This window comes from Geotrypetes seraphini, chromosome 3 (genome assembly GCF_902459505.1).
Source record: "Geotrypetes seraphini chromosome 3, aGeoSer1.1, whole genome shotgun sequence".
NCBI lineage: Eukaryota > Metazoa > Chordata > Amphibia > Gymnophiona > Dermophiidae > Geotrypetes > Geotrypetes seraphini.
This window is the reverse complement of record NC_047086.1, coordinates 162756449-162780389: the sequence shown is the minus strand read 5'-3', so window position 1 is coordinate 162780389 and position 23941 is coordinate 162756449. Positions and strand designations below refer to the sequence as shown.

At 43.7% G+C, this 23941-nt stretch overlaps 1 protein-coding gene and 1 pseudogene across 4 annotated transcripts in view; both read left to right on the top strand.

Moving 5' to 3' along the window:
• The window catches only part of NCOA7 (nuclear receptor coactivator 7), a 351548-nt gene that overhangs the window by 60184 nt on the left and 267423 nt on the right, over window positions 1-23941 (top strand). The window lies entirely within an intron of this gene.
• Window positions 6516-6634, top strand: LOC117358281 (annotated as a pseudogene).

The following is a 23941-nucleotide window of genomic DNA, read 5'->3' as shown; positions in this document are numbered from 1 at the left end:
CTTTCCAAACCTTATTACATTACATTACATTAGGGATTTCTATTCCGCCTGTGCCTTGCGGTTCTAGGCGGATTACAATATAGAAGATATCTGGGCATTTCCAGTAGAATTACATTACAGGATAAGAGTAAGTTACAGGAACCGTAAAGAATTATGATACTTCAATTTCACGGAAGATAATACATATCACAGAAGATAATACATATCATAGAAGATAATATATATCACCGTAGATAATACATATCACAGAAGATAATACATATCACAGAAGATAATACATATCAACTGAAACAAGTTAAGTCAGGTGGGGTGTAAAAGAGTTACAGTAATTCTAGATCACAGACAGAGATACTATAGGTGGGTGTTTCCAAAGGCGTTGATTGGGAACTCATTGGATGGTGGTTAGAGTGATGGGAGATATTTTTTGAACAGTAGTGTTTTTATTTCTTTACGGAACTCTTTTATGTCTGTTGTTTTGGTCAGTAGTTTTGAGATGTCAGAGTCAATTTTAGCTGCCTGTGTCCCTAGAAGGTTGTCGTAAAGTTTCTTACGACGAGTACCGTTGAGAGGTGGGTAGGTGAAAAGGTTCTGTGTTCTCCTTCTTCTGGGTGAGAGGTAGTAGTGAAAACGGTTGTTTAGGTAGCTGGGTGCCGTGCCGTGGGTTACTTTGAAAAGGAGACAGTAGAGTTTGAATTGTGTTCGTGCTTTTATTGGTAGCCAGTGAGATTCTAAGTATGCATTGGTAATGTGGTCGTGTTTGTTGAGTGAGTATATGAGTCTGAGGGCTGTGTTCTGGATGGTCTGTAGTTTTTTTTATTAGGGCAAGGTAAGTAGAGGCTGTTGCAGTAGTCTACAATACTTAGCACAAGGGATTGGACAATGATCCTGAATTGGTCTTTATTAAAGAATTTTCTGATTTTTCTTAGATTTCGCATTGTGAGGAATGCTTTTTGGGTGATTTTATGGATTTGTGTTTGCATTGTGCAGCATCTGTCTAAATGTATACCTAGGATTTTGAGGGAGCTCTGTATTGGGTACTTGATTGAGTTTACTTCCAGTTCTGTTAGGGATGGTTTTTTGTCCTTCTCTAGTAGTAGGAGTTTAGTTTTGTCTGGGTTCAGCTTCAGCTTATGATTTGTCATCCATTTTTCTACTGTTTCCAATGTGGTTTTCAGGCATCCTGTGGCGATTGGGTTATGGATGTCGAATGGAAGGATGATGGTTATGTCGTCCGCATAGCTGAAAGAAGTAATGTTTAGGGCGTAATGTTTATGTGCATGTTTGTGCATCTGTGTTATGTATGGGTATGTGTGTGATGTCTTATCTAGAAGGAAGAAGAGAGATGGTGGTAATTTAAATGAAGAAGTACCCAAACACTTAAAAAAAAAAATAATAATGATATGTAACAAAGGGCTCCTTTTACTAAGCTGTGTTAGCGTTTTTAGCACACGTAGCATTTTAGCACGCGCTAAACCCGCGCTACGCGGCTAGAACTAACACCAGCTCAATGCGGGTGTTGGCGTCTAGTGCACGCGGCATTTTAGCGTGCGCTATTCCACGCGTTAATGCCCTAATGCGGCTTAATAAAAGGAGCCCAAAGTCTTCGGCAATGGGTCTCTTGGGAAGAGTTTGGACCTGGTTCCAAGGCTTTTTAACCAAAAGATCTTATCAAGTGGTCCACGATGGGAACTACTGCAACTCATGGAAAAGCCTCTCGGGAGTTCCTCAGGGTTCCCCTCTATCTCCCACCTTGTTTAATATCTATATCTCTTCCCTAGGCCACCTACTACAAAAGCTAAACCTAACTTACTATATATACGCGGATGATATCTCTATTTTAATTCCAGTGACTAATGTGACCAATGCCACCTCAAAACACATCTCCCACATCATGACTGAAATTGAACAATGGTCTATCAATTTTAAACTGAAACTCAACTCAGAAAAGATGAAAATTTTCTTGGCAAGCCCTAAGGACAAAATCATCACAACATCAATACATCTAAACGGTCACGATCACCCCATAACAAAAACTATAAAAATACTAGGAGTCACCCTAGATACCCATCTGACCTTGATTGAACATACAAACTCGGTGACAAAAAAGTGCTTCTCCACACTTTGGAAATTAAAAACCATAAAAAATACTTCGACCCCCCTATCTTTTAGACTTCTGGTATAGTTGCTGATTCTATCTACCCTGGACTATTGTAATATCATTTATGTGGGTTTACCTAAAAAAACCGTGAGAAAATTAAAAATAGTTCAAAACACAGCCGTCCGCCTAATATTCGGTCTAAAGAAAAAAGACCATGTCAGTCCTTTCTACAAACTGCTGCATTGGTTACCAATTGAGGCTTGAATATTATTTAAATTCTTTTGCTTTTGCTATAAACTGGTTTGGGGAAAGGCCCCCCAACTATCTACTACCTCATTTCGAACTTTTCTCCCCCACAAGGATAACCAGAAACCACAACCTTTTTGCCTACCCGAAGATTACAGGCTGCAGATACCGAACCTTTCTAGACAGAACATTCAAGTTTCAATCTAGTAGGCAGCAAACTTGGTTAGGCTACCTCATTGATGGCGCCAGGTTGACATATGGCGCTTTTTGGTAAGAATTAAAGACCACCCTCTTCAACAAATTTATTTCATAGCCAGTTCTTCCTCCCCCCTTTTTCTTAACGTTACCGCTCATCATATTTGAATCCACTTTTTCCCCTCTCACGGTACTTTGTACTTCGTATTTCGTATTCTCTGACGGCTCAATGGCTTCTTCACCATTTGTATTCTGCTATTCGCTCATTTTACAACATTTCTATTGAAACATGTTAAAACTTTATTGTAACCTATGTATATCTTTCCTTAGCAAAGCAGCAGATGAATCCAGAGACCAATGGGATAGCTCACTTCTACCAGCAGGTGGAGATAGAGAAACTGATTAACAGGTGTACTTATTTGCTGGCACTCCTCCTGTCTCATCAGTATTCTCTATCTCCAAGCAGGTGGAAGTCGCTATTCAACTAGCTCCTGGATTCTGGCTGTGGCTGGAACTTTATTACCTCCTGTTGAGATTTTCTCTTCAGTGAGACTGCCATTCTGTTTCTCCTGTTGAGTTTTTTCTCTTCAGTGAGACAGGGGTGTCCGGCTAATCGGTGCCGACTTTAGAGGTTACACTTGGGCCCCCCCTTGTCCCTGCCTCACCCTCCCTCCAATGATAGAGGGTCTGCCCTGGTCCCTATTTTTCTTCTTTCCCATTTAAAAAAAAAAAAAAAAAAGGGGGCCTACACAGCTGACTTTTTTGCCCTGCTCGTGCTGGGCAGCAGATGTTGCCGGCGTCTACCGGCACTATCCAGTAGATTGTGAGTATGTGTTTTATTCTACTGGTCTCTGAGCTTTGTGGTTGTGTGAGAGCTGTGGGTTTTTGACTATGGCTGTTTTGTTTTCTGGTGGAATATGTTTTGGTATGAGCTTGCTTCAGTGAGGTAGGTGGCCTCTGTATTCCTGCGCATAACTAAGGAGCGCTTCTTTTTCTTACCCTAGCGCTTGTGCTGTGGGGTTGGTAGTTTCTGGGACATTGTTTCTTGATACTGCCACGACCCGTGGGTAAATGTGTGGCTCTCGACATGGCCGCAAATTGTGAGGGCGGCTCCGGGTGTGTTATACATTATCTGAACTGGAGCTGAATCGTTCTATAGCGCGGGTGGTGCGAGCTTGTGCTCCCCTACTGTTGGGAGCCATGCGCCTTTTCCCCTTTCCTCCCCGAGGTGTGTTTTGCATTTTTTATATGCTTCGGTTATGGGCTCCGAGCCGGTGTGAGCGGCAATGTTCTAGGAGCCGGCCTATTTTGGCGCGAAACAGTCCGAGTTTGGGTCGCCAGCACTGCAATACTCGGGGAGTTATTCTGGGCGGCTGCCTTTCTCAGCGCGGGCCTCGCCGTCTGCTTTGCGGAGCGGTGTGCTGCGGTTTTGGCTATGAGCTCCCGGTCTGTTTTGTACAGCGCTGTTGGGGGAGCCAGCCGGTTTTGATTCTGGCAGGAAAGTGCCTGCGCTTGGGCCCCCAGCGCCGCGAGGTTCATTGACTCATGTCCTACAGCTAACTTAAGCATGTACCGCGGCTTATTTTTGTTTGAAATCAGCTGTGCCCCGTATTGCAGTGCTCCATTTGCTGTGGTGTTGTCCACATGCTTCTCTTAACAAGAAAAAAAAAAAAAAAAGAAGAGGTTGTTATTGGGGGCTGTCCATTTATATACCTAGGCACTTCCACATTAAGTTTCTGCCCTGAGTTTGGCTGCCTACGCTTGGTTTTGCTGCCTTATGGGTTAGCGAACAGCAAGGTGGAGTAGGTGTCAAGGGCGTGCCAGTGTATCATTCGTGTGGTTCATTTCTTCACTCGGGGTTCCGATAACGTGCGGTGATGTTGGAGGTTTCCTTAGGCCTTCTGCCTGGGTGCTGCGTCCGCCTGCTTGGGCTCTTGACTTGTTTCTGCGGGGTAGTTGCAGGAATTCCGAGTGGAGGGTCTCTCTTGAGGCCTGATGGTTCTTTTCTTCTTGCTGTGGGCCAGCTTGTCTGTGAAAACCTGGTGGCGCAAGGGTTGTGTGCTGGGTTAGTAACAAGGAGCTGAGGTTCAAGCCCCAGCTAAGGAGTAGAGCTGATATGGCTCCAAAAGAAGAGGCGAAGGTTCAAGTCTATTTAAAAAAAAAATAAAAAGCTAGACGGCCTTCCGCTCTAGAAGCATGGTCTAGTGGCGGCTGATCCCTAAGGGCAAGATCCTCTGCTTGCGAGGTCGCAGGGTAGCTGGCACTGTATGCCCAATGAATTCTCCCCTTACGCTCTCTTTTGGAGTGGAAACCTGGTCTGTTTTCGGCCAGGTACAGCTCGTTTCTCTGGAGAGGCGTATGCTGCTTCTGGATTACGCCTGGTGCGCCTTGTCTTTCCTTTGCTTGCGTAAAGCTCAGGCAGGTTGCTGAATGTCCTCATGCTCCCCTTCACATCACAAGACGGTGTTCTTTTTCCAGGTTGACAGTTTTCTCATGAAGGAGTAGTCGCTTTACTGTCAGGTCAGGGAGCTGTGAACTTTTTTCAGGATGCTTGCACCTTTGCATCCTCCTTACGTTTCCAGAGTCTCTCTGTTTTGCGTTTCTCTTTGAAGTGTGGCTGGTCCTCGGGACAGTTCTTGTAGTTCTTAGGGTACCACTTATTAGTGGGTGGCCAAGATGGGGGCTTTGGGCAGGCTGGATTCCATTCGGCTGCATTAGTTTCTCAGGGTTACCCATTTCTGCAGTCAACCTGGGAAGATATTTACATTTTCTCTATGGACTCTGAGTCTGCACTAGGTTGGCCTGCCTCTCTCGGAGCAGCGCTTTCGGTTTGGGGCACATTCCATTTCACCTACCCAAGGGTTCGGTGGCACTGCCAGGCGATTTGTCTGATTTATGCTTGACTGCCTGCTTGATTCGGACGACTTCCAGTCGGGTCTTTTGACTGACACGAAGCGGGTGGTTTCTTTTCCTCAATTCTTTACATGCGCATCTTCATATTTGCAGTGCTCTTTTTTCCTATACTAGTTATAGGTATATTGGGTTGAGGCGGTTATTCTTATAGGAGAGACTTGTAATTCTTTCCAGAGCCTTGAGTGTGGAGTCTCGATCTCAGATTGGCGTTCTTCGCTTACCATGGCTAAGAGTATGGGATTCTGTTCAGGTTCTAGCATCCATATTGCTGACCCCTCTGGGAACCTCGGCTTGCTTTCCCTTCTAACGCTCAGCAGCCGCTTTTATTCCAGTGGTTCTCGGTATCTCTGGCCTCCTATTAGTTGCTAGGCTTCTCCTACATAGCTTTGTATGATTTAGGGGCTCAGAAAGATTGTCTTTCCAGGGCATGCCTCGGTCTTTCCTGGACTAGCTTATGACCACCGACTATTCCGGACTGTCGGGTTGGGGGGCTCGGTGGCTTCCATCCTCAGCTTCAGGAGTCTGGGCTTCAGAGGCGACTAAGTTCTGGTTCCTTCTTCTACTCTTGAGCATGGTCAGGCTTCCTTTCTGGAGCTTCAGACCATTCTTCCGGAATGCCGCTGAGGGCCCTTTCAGTCAGTATTATGATGGGGGGTGTTTCTCTGCAGCTTGGGCAGTAGGTGATGTACTCAGTTGCCAGGTACAGTGGTTGTTCTACTTCGATGGGTGGACCCTCATCTTTCTATTCGGTTGACCGTTCATTTTTCAGGTCAGGAAAAGAGTTTGGTTAGTCTTTCTCTCTGCGAAATCTAAGCATAGCTCATTTATTGGATGTTACTGTGTACAGCACTGCGTACGCTCTAGAAGTGTAGACGTTAGTTATAGTGATATCTTCTACATCCTGGTTATTGGGAATTTTGGCTCAGGTGTTCCACTTTTCTTGTGGTGGAAATAAGATCTCCTGGAACTTGACCTCATGGCCTCGTCTCACAATTCCATGCTTCCTAGCTTCTTAGGCGGGCACAGGAAGTGGGAGTTAAAGGGGGTAACAGTGTGGCTTCTTTCTTACAGCCATACCACCCTGAATGTGCCCAATCCCGTCTGATCTCAGAAGCCAACCAGGATAGGGCCTGTTTAGTACCTGGATGGGTGACCACCTGGGAATACCAGGTGCTGTAGGCTTGAAAAAAAAAAAAAAAAATCCTCTGGTTTCTCTTTTTCACTGTTTTCCCCTGGCTGATGATAGCTTGGATTTGCCATCTCAAGCTCGCTTTAGGGGCACAGTATTAGTACAATCTCTGGCTTGGCTGCGCCATCCTTGCTATGTGGATCTGTTGAGCCTTTCGACAGCCGGACTAAGAAGTTTCCTTTTATCTCCGACTTTGCTCTCCTTGATTGAGATCAACATGGATATTCATACTACTTTGGTATTACGACCTAGCTTTTGAGCAGTCTTGACTGGCGTGTGACGGTAATGCGAAGCAGGTTGTTTCTTCTCTTATCCAGGCGCTACAGACGTCTTCTCCTGTGGCTTCTGCTTCCTTTTGGAGGTGTTTCCTTTCTTGAATACTTCTCAACAGTTGCACCCTTCCTGAGTTCCTTTTTAGCACAGGTATATTGCCGATGGCATAGCGTTCAATTCCCTTCAGCTTCAATTACCATTCTTGGCTTGTTACAGGAACTAGGTATATGGCCCTTCGCTGACTTCTCAGCTTCCTGTAGTTCAGTTCCTAAAGAGAAGGCGGTATATTCATGCACCTCTTAGAAAGCCCGGTTTGGTGTAATTCATTCACGTAATTCTTCTAAGTTACCGATGGCTTCATTTTAGCCTTGTCCTTTGGGGCTCTAAAGAGCTGTGCGGTTGTCCATGGGATTCCTTGTGGTCATGGCTTCAGCTTTGCAGTTGCGATGTTGCAGGCCTTGTTCAACGGGGATTCCTATTCCTTATTTCCGTCATATGGGGTGTCAGTTCGGATGGTACCACTATTTCTTTCTAGGGGGGTGTCATCCTTTCTTTTACATCATGCTCGCTTTTCCTTCCTTCTTCCTGGAAGGAGATAGTGGAAGCAGTACTTTTATTCACTGCATTTTTTGAAACGTATGTAGCGTTCTCCGCGAGATCGGTTTCTAACAACTGTTAGTGGTTTATATCTCCTTTTTGGGATTCTTCAAGGAACGCCTCAGGCATATGGCGGCATCCGATGCCTACCTCGCTCAATGGTCCAGGAGGACATTCTTTATACTTGCCTGCTGGCAGGGGAGCGGGTGGCGATTGAACTTCATGACCATTCCGCTGGAGCGATGGCTGCTTCTTGGGCTCGGCCCAGAGGGGTTTTGCCTTGGAGGAGATTTGTCTCACGGCTAACTGGTCTTCCGAGAGTACCTTCTCTCCGCGTCTCTGCATGGATGTGCGGGCACATGCGATAGGGGTTTTTTGATGCTTCGGTCGTTGCGAAGGCGGCGTTTGCTTCCCACCCAAATTAAGGATTGCTTTGCTACATCCCATTGGTCTCTGGATTCATCTGCTGCTTTGCTAAGGAAGGTAAAATTATGTTCTTACCTGTTAATTTTCTTTCCTTTAGAAGCAGCAGATGAATCCAGAGCCCCACCCTTTCTGGTATCTGGTTGTCAGTTTTTCGTGTACAGCTTTTAGTGATTGGGTGTTGTTCATGATTGTATTCTGTATCGTTGCTGTTCGCGAGGTGTTCTGGGAAAGAAGTTTTTTACATGCTATACCTACTGATGGTTAAATGTGCTTGGGCAAGGAGCTATACTGATGAGACAGGAGGAGTGCCAGCAAATAAGTACACCTGTTAATCAGTTTCTCTATCTCCACCTGCTGGTAGAAGTGAGCTATCCCATTGGTCTCTGGATTCATCTGCTGCTTCTAAAGGAAAGAAAATTAACAGGTAAGAACATAATTTTACCTTCTTCTTGCTAATCTGCACCATGTACCGTATTTTCACCCATATACCGCGCACCCGTGTAAAACGCGCACACGGGTATAGCGCGCGGGGAACAGAAATTTATGTAAAAATTTTTTACTATAGCATGCACACACATATACTGCGCATGCTGCCCCGACTCTCCTTTCCGAAGGACCGCTCGCACCCCCACAGCCTCCCCCCCTCCCCCTCCTGCATGGAGAAGCTGCCTACCGTTGTTCCCAGTTGCCAGTGAGCCCAGCTGCTTCCTCTGCCGGCGGTCCTGCCCCTTCTCTGAGCCCTGCGCTATGCTGCTTCCTCTTCCAGCGGTCCCGCCCTTTCTCTGATGTCAGAGAAAGGGCGGGACCGCCGGAAGATAAAGCAGCGCAGTGCAGGGCTCAGAGAAGGGGCAGGGCCGCCGGCAGAGGAAGCAGCTGGGCTCACTGGCATCCGGAAACAACGGTAGGCAGCTTCTCCATGCGGGAGGGGGAGGGGGGAGGCTGTGGGGGTGCGAGCGGTCCTTCAGGGTGGGGGTGCGAGCGGTCCTTCGGGGTGATGAATCGGACGTCGGGGGGGGGAACTATGTAAAAAAAAATTTGTACAATGCGCTCACGCGTATAACGCGCATGGTTATGCACGGTTTGTAAAATCGTGTATAACGCGCGCGTTATATGCGTGAAAATACGGTAATCACAGGCCGCTCTGTGACCTCTTCTCCATTTGTATGTTGTAATCGCTGTTTGTACAGCTATTCTTCACTGTGAACTGCCTAGAAGTCGCAAGATTAAGGCGGTATAGAAAAAATAAAGTTATTATTATAATAGGTAAAATTCTGTGTAAGAAAGAAAAAAAAAGAGAGTGGGGGTGGGGGTGATCATATCTTTTATTTTTTATTTATCATAGTTTTCATAATAAATAATAAATATGATCCAAAAGTAAAAATAGAAAAAGAAGTAGTACACTATAAAAAAATAAACTGCAGAAATTATTAATGTTTTTCCAAAATAGTCAGATCAAGAAAAATAAAGAGAAGAGAAAGAGATAATATAGAGGGCATGGATGGACAGACTGGATAGCCTATATGGTTCTTATCTGCCTTCATTTTTCTGTGTTTAATACATAGTTGCAGAACCCCCAACCAAAAGTACCTGCAGTCAACTAAACAGCAAGCACTACACTACCTAACCATGAGATACCAGCCCAGGAATCCTAATTTCTACTCTTGCCCTTAAAAGGTGCAGAAGTTGTTTAGTAACAAAGAACTTTTCCTCTCAAACAATATCAAGGAATTACAGTGAAATTTCAATAGAAAAGATGCGGTCAGGGCTTTTATATACCTAAAACTGTTTCTAGCAATAGACAATTCAGGTCACAAGTACCTGGCAAGATTCCAAGAGTAAAACAAATGTTATGCTGCTTATCCTAGAAATAAGCCGTGAATTTTCCCAAATCCATTTTAATAATGGCTTATGGACTTTTAGGAAATTATCCAAACCTTTTTTAAACCATGCTAAGCTTCACATTCTCTGGCAACAAATTTCAGAGGGTGATGGCCTCTGCCTACTGTATGAACTTGTATGATTTCTTCTTGAATGTTTTATTTGCTTGTACAAAGTCTTATGCAATGAATGCCACTACTTACATCTGTGCTGTGTGAAGAGGTACTTCGTTTCACTTGTTTTAAACCTGCCATCAAGTAGTTTGTTCTGGTGCCTCCTAATTCTTGCATAAAGAGACTTTCAGAGTTAATTTCAAAAGCCATTTACAATTGTGTATGAGGGGGTGATAAAAAGTTCCAGCCCAACCAAGAAGGGAATGATGTGGAGCCATGAAAATTTACAAGTTATTCCACATATTCACCCCTAAGTTCTTGGCACATTGGCCCTGATTCTGTAAATCGCGTCTAAAGTTAGGCGCAGTTTTGATGTCCAAGATAGGCGTCCTTTGTAGAATCGCGCTCAGCACTGTTTAGACGTCCATATTTTTAGACGTCCTTTAGAGAATCGGGTTTTAGGTGAGAGTTAGATGTCCAAACAATGTCCTTAATGTTATAATATTTTATTATTATGACATTATTAGAATGGCAGTTTTATGGTGTTTTTCATTATAATTGTGATACTGGGAGTTGGATCTGTTTAATGCTTTTATTTATTTCTCTTCCATCAGAGAGAGTGACTGGGATTGAACCAGCAACAATAAGGTAGAAGGCTGTAGGTTTAACCAGTGTGCTACACAGTGAGCTAGCAAGTTGCATAGCAATTGTAAAACTAGGTCCTACAGGCATTGTAAAGGAGGTCTACTTTTGAGCATAGTTTGGGCTTCAGATAAACCTGAGTTCTATGGACGGAACTTAGGCACAATTTGGATGTCCTTAATGCGATCTGCTAAATAGCTCTCTGGGTTTTTATTTTTGCTTTATTAAGCTCAACATATATTTAATACGGCACCACATAAACAGGGCATATCAAAACAGATATATTGCATGCAAAATCTTCTATTTGTGGGCAAACAGCAATGTTATTTGCTAATTAGAAGAAAACATCCATTAACTGAAGCAGAGCATAAGAAAAAAACACAGCTTTAGGTTTCTTGTTAAAAAGCTACCCTTTTTTTCTGACTAAACAGTGTTCCAATCAGCTCATAACTGAAAGCAAGGAAAGCACATGAAAAAATATAGATTGCATATATAACTTCATTTGCAAAAGCTTAAAAAACTGAAAAAAAAATCAAATACAGACCTTAGCATGGCTTCTACTTCATTGCAAATGGAGGTGTGCAGCTGCAGAATGCTGACCTCATTGCAAGATCTTCAAGGTGTACCTGCAAGGCAGAATGCCACAATTAAAATATATACTGGGATTTGAACCTATGACCTCTGGAAGAGAGGAACAGGGCATCTTCTGACTAGGCAACACTGAATTCCTGGGGCATGGAGTGGAAGAAGACCAGCACAGGGAAAGAGAGTCTGAGAGATCACCTCAACTAAATCATGCCTTCTCTAGAGATTTTGAGTACATTCTTATCCAGGACTATACTGATAGACTGCACCACTATTGTTACCATTTAGTTGATGAACATACATCTTCAATCTCTCTCTGGGCCTGAGTGTGCCAACCCCATGGCATGTCTATGCCATTTCATTTTTTAATGCTAAATCTGTCCTGGCTGCTGCAAGCACCACTCTCTGAGTTCTGCACTGAGAGAGAAACAGCGAAGCAAAATAGTACCACGTGTCTTGGGATAAGGATGCCTACTGAATGCGTCATTACCACAAACATATTTGGAGTATGTCAAGGAGAAATATAATGTCTCTTTGAGATAAAGCGTCATGTCCATTTTTATAGAGGATATGCCATGTTTTGTCAACAGGAGATCTTGTTATGTTGGAATGCTGATGTAACAGGGCGAATTAGAGCTGACTGTTTGAAGGGTGTGGTTTGCTTACCCTCCCTCATCACCCCAGTGTGTATAATGGTTTTGCTGGTGTATACCAAGCCGTCTATTTTTTTAAACAATAGGAAACACAGAAACTTGTCTGCCCTCTGCTAGTTGTTTCAGGTTTTATGTATTTTTCCCCAAGGTCTTCATTGCTATCATTTTGCACATGAGGTCTTGATTTGTAAACACTGCTGTATATAGTAAATATCTTGTGGCCACAAGGTGTTGTGGGGCCACTCTGTAACACAAAGAATAGCAGTAGGTCTGTGTTATATGTACAGTATATGATATAAAAAGAACAAAATAACCAGAACATAAAGGAACTACTACTTCTTATCATTTTTTTAGTGCTGCCAGATGCATGCAGCACTGTACATTATAATAATCATGCATATTATACTAACCATAAAGGAATACTGGGATAACCTGTATGGAGTGATATTTTCAGCGCTGGTATAGCTGCATCAACTGGGGAATAAACCTCAGAGAGTGCAGAATCCTATATTCAGGCCTTCCCATTTCCACTTATGATCTTAAACCAGTCTCTGTTCTCCTCCTCCATAACCTGACATCTGCTGAGCTTAATTTCTAGGATATTCCCTCATTCTAAGAATATGGTTAGAAGCCACTTGTCATCAAGCATTTATCGCTTTAGCCTGCTCCTTATAGATTGCATTATTGTTATATCTAAGATGAGATCCAGACCTGTCTTTCTTTAAATCCAATCTGAAAACACAATTTTGTTTGACTGATTATACTTGAGCAGACTTGGTCATGTCATCCCTGTCTGCTTCCAGTTTGTATTATTATGTTTAGGCTTCTACTGTACTACAAGTTAAAATTGCTATCTTGTCTCCGAACCTATGTTTGATATATATATTTTTTTCAGTCTAGGGATGTGTTGGCACCCACAGTCCTCAGGGGTCACAAATCAGATAGGTTTTTAGATTTCTCCGATGAGTATGCATGAGATTTATTTGTGTATAATGGAAGGAGTTCATGCAAATCAATCTCATGCATATTTATTGTTAAAATATTGAAAACCCTACTGGGTTTATGAGGGCAAAAAGTCAAATTTTGGCAAAAATAATAAACTTTTGTTTATAATGATGGGAGTTGCCATGCAGCTTATTTTAAAGATTTGGAAAAATTGGGATAGATTAAATTATTCATTCTGGTGGGAATCCCTATGTTATATCTTTAAAATGGAAAAGTTTATGGCCATTCAGAAGGGTTATTATAAAAAATTTATGGAAGTTTGGGAACCATTAACTAAATATTGTAAAGATTGATTTATTTGTATAATTGAGGAAAACATGCACATCCGGGGAGGGGGGTATGTTTTGGCATTTGTTAAGAAGTATAGAAGGGTTGATTACAAGTATATTTTATGAGGTGTTGGTTAGTGGGAAGTGGGTGGGAGAAAATAAGTCTTGTTTTTATTCTATTAAGTATATTGTGCTGTAATGATAATATTTTATGTAAATGCATCATTTTTTTGTGCACAATTGAAATTTTAAATATGAATAAAGAATTAAAAAAAAGAAAACCCTACTGGGTTGTGGATCTCAAGAACTATGGTTGTGCACCGCTGCTCTAGGCACTTAGGGCCAGATTTTACAAAAGCCGCTGAAAGTTAGGTGGTGGTAGCCACCCTACCGTCACCTAACTTAATTGGTTTAATTGGGTTTAAGTGACACGATAATTGGTTGCACCATTAAAATCCAATTAAACCCTAGTAAAAAAAAAAAAAAAAGCAACCGCTACGTGGCCTCCAGAACCGGCACCTAGGTTTCTGGCAGCTAGCGGTGCAAAGTGACACTGAAGCCTGGACGTGGGCATGGTTAGGGATGCCACTAGACTTCGGCTGGCCGCGATTCAGAAAGGACCTTGGGCACTGGAAATGTAGGCCTGTAAAACTCTGGCCTACATTTTCGATGCCTAGGGTCCTTGGGAACCGCGATTCTGGAAGTGGCACATGCTGGCGATTGACACGCAACAGACGCCACTTACAGAATCAAGGCCTTAATTTTTAAATAGTAGCTTTTTGCAAAGTTGTCCTCTCTTTATTTTTACTATCCTTCATTTATGAATGTTTTGTTAACTGCTTTGATGCAAATTAGAAAAGGGGAATATAGTAGAGAAAGTTAAAGTAATCTGAAATCTTGAATGTAAATGAGCAACTCCAATTCTTTGCTGGCTTTCAGGATTATTATAAAATTTGGTCAGAATTCATGGAGGGAGTGTGTGGCAAAGTGGTTAGAAATACAGCCTCAGCACCCTGAGGTTGTGAGTTCAAATCTCATGCTGCTCCTTGTGACCATGGACAAGCCACTTAATCCTTTATCAGGGAGAAATGGCGATAAAAGTCCTCTTTCCACCTTGTTTCTGTGTATGTATTGTTTCAAGTGAGCTCAAGCTGAGGAAATTCAAACACCTTCATAGAGATTCCAGGAATTGAATGGGCTGCATCCCATTTGCCATGCGGGATTTGTTACCGCAGCATCGTTAAAGGGGCCCTAGTTTGTTTTCCTGATCTTCACCATCCAGTAAAGCTGTACAGTTGTAGCACCTAAAGCGTCTTTTACGGTATAATATTTGTAATGTTTCCTTTTCAGAGATGATGCTATTTGAATTCTGGAAGTTTGCTATGATTTGAAAGATGTGCTGTTTTACAAAGGTTTTGCTTCTTCACAAAGTACCTGGTAGAGGAAGGGGTTTGTGTTGCTGCCATAGAGGTAACCCCAGAATTTGAATATGCTCTTTTGGTATGGCAAGTGTTATGAAGACAGAAAAAAGTGGGAAAAATCTGTGCATTTCAGAGGAGGATTCATCAAGAGCGATTTCAACTTCAATCTGGGCTTTGTGGTGACCTGTTGAGAATTGTTTCTCTGAGTAATTGGAAAGAATCTTACTATCGATGTATATTTGTGACCCCTGACGTGGGCTTTTTGTAGCTGAAACACAGACCGTGTCGGGTCTCTTCATTTGTCAATAAATCACCACTTGTAACTCAAACATTACATCAAGTGCATTTTCTACTGTGGATTGATTTGTAGTGTTCTAAACTTTTGTTTTTCTGCTCTCAAGTAGAGGTCTGCACGGGAACGGGGATCGCAGGAATCCCATGGGTCTTGCGGGAGCCCACGGAAATCCCCCCTAACCCACGGGACACGACAAAGCAGTCTTTCTAATTCTGGGGAAAAAATTGTGTTCACCGTGGCTACGGGGAGAAGGCCATTCACCGCCCCATAGAGTGGTGAATGGCCTTGTTTCCGGAGTTAAGGGAGGGAACGCATGCAGTCACCTATCGCACTCCCTCACTCCTTACTGCCGCTGCCGCCGAGTCTAAACATCTCCCTACTCCCTCCCTGCCCCTTACCTTCATGGCCGCAATTTCTAAACTGCCTTCTTACAGCAGCAACGCTCTGGCTGCTGTAAGAAAGCAGTTTAGAAATCGCCGGCCACAAAGGTAAAGGGCAGGGAAGTTTGTCGGCACAGTTGTGCGCTGCAACCAGGAAACTCCTGCCTGTCGGACCGGGCCTGTTGTCCGGAGGGGGAGGGCGGGTGCATGGCGGAAGCGGCTAAGAGGTGTTCTCGCTGCAGGGGGGGGGGTGAAAGTGCCACGAAGGTAAGGGGCAGGGAGAGAGAAAGGGAGGAAAGGTGGGGTGGAGAGGAACAGACGCTGAAGGGAAATGGGTAAAACAGAATGGGGAGAAGACGCTGAAGGGACATGGGGAAGACAGTGGGGAGAAGACACTGAAGGGAAATGGGGAAGAGAGATTGGGAGAAGACGCTGAAGGGAAATGGGGAAGAGAGAGTAGGGAGAAGATGCGGGCAGGGAAGAAGACAGAGATGCCAGACTATGGAGGGAGCGGAGGGAAGAAGATGGGTGCCAGACCAATTTGGAGGGGGGGGGAGAAAGGGAGAGGCACAGTTACAGAGCAAATGGAAGACCGCAGAGAGAAGAGAGACAGTGGAAGGAATTGAATGAGAAGATGAGGCAAGCAGAAACCAGACAACAAAGGTAGAAAAATAAAATTCTATTTCTTTTTCTTTTGCTTTAGGATAAAGTAGTATATTAGTTGTGTTGATAAAAATTTATAAACAAAGCCCTGCCAGCTGAACATCTCTTTCTCCAGTTCAGCAGCCAGAACTTTGATTTATAAGGAAGGAATAAGCTACATATTGCAGTACTGAGGCTTATATGAATGCTGTGGGGACGGTGACGGGGCGGTGAATGGGATGGCAGTGACGGTGACGGGGCTGTGAAGGGGTTGGTGGTGACGGTGATAGGGCGGTGAAGGGAATGGCAGTGACGGGGAGGTTAAGGGGACAGGGCAGTGACGGGGACAGTTTTTTTTCCCCGTGTCATTCTCTATTTGGAATCACAGAGTGTCAAGAGTAACTGCTACAGGAAGGAAGCTGGGAATCCCCATTGATCCAGTCACAGCTGGAAAAGGACTTAAGTACATTAGGACATCTGTAATATATACAGAATCTACCTTCTTACTAAATACCTCATAAGCATTTCAAATCTCTATACTCTGTAATTTGTTGTTCCAAGAAGCTTAGGAGGGAGTCAGCCATTTTTGTTCTAACTGAATTTTCCCTGACTCTGGCTTTGTGTATCAGAGATGGTACATGATTCACCATGAGAGCACAAACACCAGTGATAATCAGTGATCCAGCATTAAGTGGGTCAGTTACTGTCAGACACATTGGCTGTGAGATAGATCTAGGCCTAAATCTGTACTTTCCAAATAATGGGTTTTCCTGTTGGGCCCTGAATGTTCGATGTACTACTGCAGTTAGGTACGGTCATTATTATTGTTGATACGGCATGCAGCAATGAGCAGTAGGAGCCCTCTAATTTTTTCCACACCACATGTAGTGTTTGACCTGTGAGAATTTTGTTGATTCCCTAGGTAAATGTCAAAGGGGTGTGGGGCAGGACACATAACCCTACTGCCCACTAAGCCAGCCGGCAGATTAACCGTTTCCCTTAACTGTATCCATGACAACCTGTTTCTGTCTTGTCTATTTAGATTGTAAGCTCTTTCTAACAGGGACTGTTTTCTTTGTGACTGTACAGTGCTTCGTATGTCAGGTAGCACTATAGAAATAACTAATAGTAGTAGTAGTAGTAGTAGGTATCGGCTCTTCTCCAGCCTAACATTGCCTACAGAATCTGCTGACTGTACCTCTTTTGTGGCCACTTAGGTTCTGGCATTGTTGCTGCTTCCTTCAATTGGCCTGCTGCCACTGTCTTTTCTCCTTGGCCACAGGACACTGGTGCTTGCTCCTTTTGTTTACTTTTCCCAGCCTTATGGAGGAGGAAGAAGAGGGGAATCTATGACATAGGTTACTGCCACCCTGCCAAGTTCTCTCTTCAGCTGGTGAGGCTTGAGGATCCCCAGCAGCCATATTGCTCCACACAGCAGCTCTTTTCCTGCTGCCCCAAATTTAGACGCCCTAGATGACTGCCTATAGGGACTTTTTTTTTTTTTGCAAAGAACAGAATTGATGCTGTCATCTAGGAAGAATTTTGAACATTGCAGCTAATTTTCAAAAGAAAACTACAGTATATGGGTATCAAATTTCCAAGGCATACAGATATTCCCTTGATGTATCCAAAATCCCAGGAATTCTCCCACCCTTTTTTAACTGGGCAACAGTTGTATGCCGTGGAAACCTGTGCATACCTTTAGCCACACAGCAACTAAAATTAATATACTTTCAATGTCTTTTCCACTATATATATTTATATATTGCATAAAATATACTATATCATCCACCCCTATTTCTCCCGATAGCTTTATCTTCTATGTACAGGTGGATAAATAACCTCAGAATTAGAAAGACTGCTTTGTCGTGTACATCAATAGCAGTAGATGTCATCAATTTCAATCCCCCCTCATTTTATATCTATGTTTTTAAAATATATTTTTTATTTATAACTTATTTCTTTTATCATTTTTCTAACTACCTTAAAAATCAATAAATCCTTTTTTTTATTAAAAAAAATAGTTAATCCATTTAGGGAGGGCTAATTTTATAATATTTTTATCGGGTTTGAGTCCACACTCTTTGTAACTAATTTCCTAAATACACTAAATTGTCTTGAAAAAGTTCATTTCATACTATTTCATAGTCTTCACAGTGTTAGAGGATATAGTATATAGCTCTACAAGAAAGTACCACCATCGGAATCAAATTGAAAAATTCATCCTGTCCGAGTAGTCACTTGACTTCAAAAAACATTGTATCCTCTTCAAATTTTACTTAGCTTAACAGCTCCTTCATCTTTTCTTTTTTCTCTCAGTAGCCGAGCCGCTTCAATACAGTTTCCAACATGGCCAGCGTTTCGTGGCTTTAGTTTTTAACCGCTGCCTCAGGGATTTGTTCAGAACGGTTAGCTAGAGCATAAATAGATAGATATCTTTGTTATTACTACTCTTCGCTTAATATACTAGAGATCAGTGTTATAGACATACTTTATTCAGCTTCTAACCTGTAGTCCTTTCAGTAGCAATTACAAAAAATGACGTCAACATTTTTTATTAACTTGTTGAACAGAATGACGTCGAGCCAATCAAAACACAGGAAATGGAACATTTGAACTCCACTGCATAGAGGGAAAGTGCATTCACTCCCAGTTTGTCATAGGTGGATCATTTTATCTATCAATAGAAATGATGCCACTCCATATTTTAATTAAATCCTTTTGGAGCCAAAGTATTCAGTATGCTTGACTAGGCTCCTCTACCCCTCCTCCCCTTTTTCCCCCGCCCCTCCTACCTCACTCAGCTACCCTTCCTCTCTTCAAGTCGCCTAGAGCCTGTTTAGGTTAGTGCGACACACAAATAGTAGATTAGATTAGATATGTGGGGTCCTACTAAGCATGACTCCAACTCCATGTGCAAATGCACCCCCATTCTGACAACCACCTACTCACTAACTGGGTGTTTACTTTACTCTGAGCAAGATCCCATGCCTTGCAGGCTATCCTCCAGTAGTTTCTAGAGACAAAGACACTCACAAAATATTGGTGTCGTGTGCACTCCCTCTATCCAATTCTCTGGTCACCCAGTTAAAGAAATTGATCAGATTTGTCTGACAAGAGACCTACATCTAGTGAATCCATATTGCCTCCGGTCCTGTAATCCACAAGATTCCAGAAACTTGAACATTCTCTGTTTTAAAATTGTTTCCATTAATTTGCTTACCACAGAAGTCAGACTTACCGGCCTGTAATTTCCTATTTCTTCTTTACTTCCACTTTTGTTGCGAGGGCCCACATCTGCCCTTCTCCAATCTTCCGGTACCACTCCTAACACTAGAAACCCATTGAAAAGGTCAGTCAGTGGAGCCACAAGAACTTCCCTACGTTACTTCAGCACCTTCAGATGTACACCATCCAGCCCCATCGCTTTGTCTACTTTTATTTTAGTTAGCTCCTTATGAACACAACCCTCTGAAAATCGATCAGGGTCTTCCACTCTTCCATCCATATTCATGTTTGTCTTCTGTGATCCCGCTCCCAGCGCTTCAGCTGTGAACACAGAACAGAAATATTTGTTAAGCAATTCAGCCTTTTCTTTATCAGCTTCTACATATTCTTCCCCTTCAACTTTGAGTCTCGCAATGCCACTTTTGCACTTCTCCCTATCACTAATATATATATAAAAAAAGTCTTGTTTCCCTGCTTTAACGTCAGCTATTTTTTCTTCCATTTGCATCTTTGCTTTCCTAACTACACGATCAGCTTCTCTCAACTTTTCCAGATATTTTTGCCTGTCTTCCTCTTTCTGTGATCTTTTGTACCGTGTTTCCCCGAAAATAAGACAGTGTCTTATATTCATTTGGGGTCTAAAAAAACGCACTAGGTCTTATTTTTGGATATGGCTTATTTTTTTCATGTACATAAGAACATAAGCAATACCTTTGCTGGGTCAGACCTGAGGTCCATCGTGCCCAGCAGTCCGCTCACGCGGCGGCCCAACAGGTCCAGGACCTGTGCAGCAATCCTCTATCTATACCCCTCTATCCCCTTTTCCAGCAGGAAATTGTCCAATCCTTTCTTGAACCCCAGTACCGTACTCTGCCCTATTACACTCTCATGATCATCTGTCCCTTCATCTCCTTCACTCCAATTCTTCCTTTCCTTTCTCTCCCCCACATGTGCAACATCTTTCCTCCCCTCTCACTCATCCCCTTGTGCCTTCCTCTGCAGTATCTTTCTATCCCTCCCATCCCCCTGTGCAGTAGAACCCTTGCCCAGCTTCCATCCTTTCCTCTTTCCCATCCAAACCCCGCCGACCAGGAGACATAAATACCTTCCTCCAGAGCAGCGTCAGACCAGCAGCACTCTAATCAGGCTGCTTCGCGGCCTTCTCACTGGGGAATTTCCTCTGCTGCATCACTGATGATGTCATCAGTAACGCGGCACATCTTCGTTCTACTGGCTACGCCTCTCTTCTGAGTCTTGCCACTTCCTCCTCAGTTCCTTTACTTCCTTCATGAAATTATTTAACAATCTATGGATTGCAGACTGCAACATTTTCAGTTGGGGCTGGAGGCAGCAGTTATTATTGGGGGTAGCGGGGAAGCAGAAATACGGACCAGTTACAGGAATTTTGAGAACCTGACTCTCAAGATTGCTGGTCTTAGCTTGCAAGCACTGATGGTAGTAAAGGAAACATAGGCTTGCTATCTACACCAAATTTTTTTGTGACACACTTCCCACTTCTTGGGGACACACTAGTTGAGAACCACTGCTCTAATGGGGGAAAGAGAAAGGGACTGGACATGATGAAGCATTGGTCTGACCCAGCAGCGGCAAATCTTATGTTCTTATTCAAAGTGGTTTACATACAGGTACTTCAAGCATTTTCTCTATCTGTCCTGGTGAGCTCACAGTCTTTATAATGTACCTGGGGTAGTGGAGGATTAAGTGATTTGCCTAAGGTCATAGGGAGCAGCACATGCTTTGAAACCACAACCTCAGGGTGCTGAGGCTGTAACTCTAACTTCTACGCCACAAGAAGTCTGCCTTGACGGAGGGTAGAGCAAAGCAGTTCTTGAATACAGGCTTGTACTTAAAGGGACCACACAGTTCTCGCTCTTCTTTAAGCTCAGGCCTGGCATATGAGGAGGTAGGGAGTAGCAGCAGGGGAAGGCTCTAGCACACCAGAGCCATGCCACTGCCCCCTCCAAAAAAAAGTCTTCAACCATAGGCACATGCCTAGTCCCCTTCAAGATAGGGCTGGTGCTGGGTGTTCTGCAGGGAGGGTTTTAAAGCTATACTGAGAGCAGCAAAATTTAGCAACTGTTCATATACCTTTATGCATTTAATTGAAACACACAAATAGTAAGACATAATGTTAAATAGATACCATTATGCAGTACCTGTGACTGAAAATGGACATCTAGATACATGTGGGCAGTACAATGAAAAAAACTAGGCATACAGTGGTGTAAAAACCATGAGGCCACTATTTACTAGTCCAGTGAGCAGGAAAATTAATGGGTTATTCCTCACAGCATTCTCCGGGGTGATTCACAGGTCCACCCCAATCCACTCAGGGCCTCTGCTCCAGGTGCCATGTACTATTAGGTGCACAAAACACACTGTTTCTTTTTCTAGCTCCATAGCTACAGCACACTTTCTTCTCTTGATACTGACTTTTCCCAATCTCTTTCTACCCCTGCATTCTTCAAGACCACATTGTCCACTTTCTGAATTCATTACCTCACCTCCCCTTTTTTCTTCTACCTTCTCAGCTCTGAAGTTTCAAGATTTAGGGCCTGATTCTGTGTAGGACGCCCGATCTCAGCAGCCGCTTAAGCAGCTTTTGAGAATTGCACATGGGCGTACTATACAGAATTGCATTGCCTAATCCCACCTAACTACCCCGATTCTCTAACCAGCATCCATGTCACAGGCGCCGAATTGCGTTGCTGCTGAGCTGATCACGGCAAGGGAACATCCATGTCTTAATCAGCTGAGCGGCAGGGAACCCCCCCCCCACAAGTTTGCCAGCAGGAGGGATGCCCATTCCCTCCTGCTGCCACCCCCAACCCCCTTTATTGTCTGTGGCAGGAGGGATGCCCACTCCCTGTTGGCGCCACCCTGAAACACACTACCTGAAACTCCGACCCTCAAGGCTCACCCAGAGCCCCCCTCCCCCGTACCTTTATAAGCAAGGTCGGCCAGAAGGATGCCTACTTCTTCCACACAGCAGGTCCGCTTCTTCAGAATGATGGGCCTTCCCCTTCCCGGTGCATCCTGGGATGCACTGGGGTGGGGTGGGAGGTCCCTCCCATAGGAGGGGCTTTAGGCACCTGGGCCAACCGGAGACTTAGGCCTCCTTCCCAGTTCATTTTGGGATGTACTGGGAGTGGCCTTAGGGATCTGGTAGAGAGTAGCAGTCATTTATTGACTCCCTGATAAGTCACTTTCTCGCTGACTTGACTTTGACTCCTGGTTTTACTTCTTTCTTGAACCTCCATCCCTGTTTTTCAGTAATTTTAACATTCATGCTAATGACCCCTCTGAATATTATGTTCAGATTTCTTGCTTTAAAATCCTCATTCAATTTTTGGCTGTGTTCCACTACACCTGCACACCAGAATGGCCACTACCTTGATCTTGTCTTCCACTCCAACTGCTCATTTACCAATTTCTCTACCTCAGTTCTACCCATCATCTGATAGCTCTCACAGTTCATCACCCTTTTCCCCTGGCCAATCTCCACCGGTTTATTTAGGAATCTTCACGCTATTGACCCTTGCACTCATTTAGGAATCTTCACGCTATTGACCCTTGCACTCTGTACACCAGGGGTGTCCAACCTTTTGGCTTCCCTGGGCTGCATTGGCCAAAAAAAATGTTTTAGGGGCTGCGCAAACGCTGCAGCAAGACAGAGGAGGGAGCCGGCAAGACGGTAAACACCCGGGGGCAGCAGAGGAAAACGCATCGTCCTTGAGCGGGGCCGCACAAAATACTTCACGGGGCCGCAGGTTGGACACCCCTTCTCTATGTGTTTCATCTCTCATTTGTTAGGCAAGTCTGTCAATGAAGCTGTGTCTTCCTATAATACTGTTGTTGTCTCTTCTGCTCTAGATACCCCTTGCTCCTAAAATTCCATGCTTTGTAAGACATGACAAATCCCAGCTCTGGCTGACCTCTAAAATCCATAGCAACCATAAAAAGAAAGATCCAAAAACAAACAGGGTGGAGCAGTTGTCTCTGGATGTAATGGGAAAAAGTTTATTAAAAATAACAAAATATCTAGTTATAAAAATGTCTAAAAAACATAAGAATAAAAACACTACAATATATGTTTTGGCAAAAAGTAATGCATATGCTACCAACAACTACTTGCTCACAATGAAGACAACATATTTTGGATCCAACACTGTCTGTGTTTCGGCTGACCTATGCCTTTATTAGGGGGCTGGGTCTTCAGATAGTTCTGATGTAGGGGCTGAGGTTGGAAGAAATCAACTGGAGGCTGATGTGAGCCTGAGGATAGCAAAATGAGGCTTAATCTAGCAGATGGTGGGGTAACAGAAGGGGGTATAATGCTAGGGCTGGGAGAAGGGGGGTTCAGATTAACACAAGGACTTGGGATACAGGTTGGAGACGGGCCTGGAATAAGAGGACAAGGAAGTAGGGGACAAGGTTGGAGGCAGTGTTCAGCACCGCTAAACAAAAAGGCATTCTGTTGCCCCTGTTGCAATAGAGAAATTGAGGCTTAATCTAGCAGATGTTTGATTGGGTGGCAGAAGGGGATCTAACGCTAGGTTCTAGAAGAAGGGGGCTGAGATTAAACACAGGGATATGGGATACAGGTTGAAGAAGGGCCTGGGAGAAGGAGGGGGACAAGGTTGGGAGCTGTGCTTGGCACTCCCAAACGAAAGACATTCCATTACCCCTGCTGCAAGAGATAAACTGAAGTGTGAGAAACAGAACACAAGCTCTGCAATATAACCTGTAATAATAAAAAGGAAGTAAAGATAAAATGAAGTGGTATTGCAACATCCTGTAAGGTGTATTTGTGATAAGAGGAAGTTTTCAATTAACTAGCGGGAAATTTTGTGCTACATGAAATAATGCTGC